Raw genomic sequence first — 2,356 nt, forward strand, 5'->3', positions numbered from 1 at the left:
AGACCTACGATGTCACGGTGATTCAGCATCAATGAAGAAGAGAGGTCCCCATACTGTAGCATCTGCTGCTAGTGACGTTCTAAAACTAGTGCGCTTTCTTTATCATGTTTCTTTAATCATTGTCACATATATGTGGTAGGTTTCCTAAGGAATATGGGAGAGGGTCTATTAAATTCACTCCACCAATTCCTAATGAGATTTAAACTTTGGTTCTACTGTATGGAAAAACCAGTTTTCAACCATTTGCATTTCCTTGGGTACTTGCAACTCACCCTGACCCTTACTTTGTCTTCTTTGTCTTTCATGATTTATATTCTCTCTCTAGTTTGGGTGAATTCCTCAAATATTTATTGGCTTTTCCGCTTCCCTTAATTTTAATTGTAGTATGCCGTCCTTTTTAAATTTTTAAAATGCTAAATGATATCAATTTGTGGGAATTAAAATCCCTTGTTATTTTTTTAAAATCAAAACATTTTTTCTGAGTTAAGGGAATATTTTTGCTATAGATAGAAAACCTTGGAATGTTTTAAATTTAGGTCAAACTTGTGTGTTGATTGGATTCCTGCTGTTCTGTATACATGTAATTTATTTTTCCTTTCTTGTAATTACTTCCTCTTTGTTCTTGTGGATAGGTTCGAGACCTAAGAATAACACCTCGTGTGCTAGTTGGTCATAGTTTTGGGGGGAAAGGTTAGTCACTGATTGTTTGATTAAGTTAATTTTTAAGTGCCTTTTTTTCAGTATACATTCATCCATTTTTCAGTTGTTTTGAGCATGGTGGACCAAGCTGCAAAGCCTCTTGCTCGGCCAGTTAGAGTAAGTCCAAACTCCATTTGTGTTTGCTGTTGCTGGATGAAGTATCAGCTATCAACTATTTTTGTGTTAAAAATATGCAGCATGTTGGTTTTTAAATCCCATTTCCACTATAACATTTAACAATGCTTTAAGGATGACAATATGGATAATGGAGGATGTATAGCAGTTTCCTTAATCCTGCTGACACTAGAATATATGCATAAGGCTCAGATGGAGAAACTCCTAGGATGATAAGAATTTATTCTCCATGAAATATTTTTTTTGCTATGGTAATAAGTTAGCTTGAATCTATGTATTATACCATTCATGAAGATGCACAGAAAAATTGTCTGGTAGGATAAAATGCATGATAAAATGCTTACTATGATGAGTATTGGATTTAGATGGTCATTTGATGTTTAAAGTGTGCACAACCCTCAGAGGTTGATAATTATACTCTATAGAGGTTCAATTACCAGAGGAAATAATAATAACTAAAGTGTGCTGTTAACCATTTAATTATGACAGCCACCCTCACGATTGAGCTATTATGCTCCTAGCTTGTGACCAATGAATCCAGCCTTATGGTGGCAAACACAGCTAAATCCGGCCAAACACGGTGGAATAGTTGCAAATGTTTGAATAAGTCCAAATATATGGCCAAACAGCAGCAATGTGTTGAACAAAAGTCTTCAGAGCACCAAATCCAAACAGGAAATTTCCTGTGGTGAATAGACAGCAACAAGCCTCCCGGAGTGTGGAACCAATGCACAGTTGAACTCTGTTGAAATCTATGCCTATTGGCTCGGGTAAGTGGACTGAAAAATTCTGTCCAAATAAAGAGAACACCACTGCTGGAGTTAGTGGCTACTAGTTACTGTAGTTTGTGAGAATGGAAACAATGGCAATACTTCACTGGAATTTGGTTAGTGTGATTGAAGCTGGAGGTATGTCACTGGTGTAGTTGAGAGTTTGGAAAAACATATCTGATTAAGGATCAGCGAAAAAGATGCTGGAGGAATATGGTGGTTGGAAAAAGCATCATGCTTGCATTACATGTCCTTCTGTGTGGCAAAATGAGCAGAGGAGAGATGCATGCGTGAGAGGTTGCGTGCAAATGGCAGAGATGACGAGTCTTTGTGTTGAGGGAAGGGGATTCTTCTGATCAGAGGTACTTAGCAGGGACTGAAGATGCCAGAAAAAAGGCTAGGTTTAGATAAAGGGACCAGAAGTTACTCATCATTACTTAACTGTGTATCTGAAATATAGTCATTAAGGAGGTTCTCAAAATAATATTGGCTCATATGTAAGATCTATTTTCATATTGGAGCCCTCTGAAACTCCTGAAAATTGAATACATATTAAAAAAATGGGACATTAAAAAGATGAACAACATAAGACTACTAAAAAATCAGCCGGGTGAAAAAGTAAGAGTTGACTAGGATTTAACTGTAGTTTCTGTTTTATATGTCTGTATATATGTATGAGTGCTTCTGAACTGTTTCATACTTGTTAACTATGCTATTTGAAGGCTTGGGTTCTGGATGCAACGCCTGGAAAA

General features: G+C 36.7%; 1 long non-coding RNA gene across 1 annotated transcript; it reads left to right on the forward strand.

The window, feature by feature from the left end:
* On the forward strand, positions 1–2,356 carry LOC106754296. Its single transcript, XR_001375295.2, has 4 exons — positions 1–88; positions 633–690; positions 764–816; positions 2,327–2,356. It is a non-coding gene; the product is annotated as an uncharacterized LOC106754296 (long non-coding RNA).

This window comes from Vigna radiata, unplaced genomic scaffold, assembly GCF_000741045.1.
Source record: "Vigna radiata var. radiata cultivar VC1973A unplaced genomic scaffold, Vradiata_ver6 scaffold_1258, whole genome shotgun sequence".
NCBI classification, from domain to species: domain Eukaryota; kingdom Viridiplantae; phylum Streptophyta; class Magnoliopsida; order Fabales; family Fabaceae; genus Vigna; species Vigna radiata.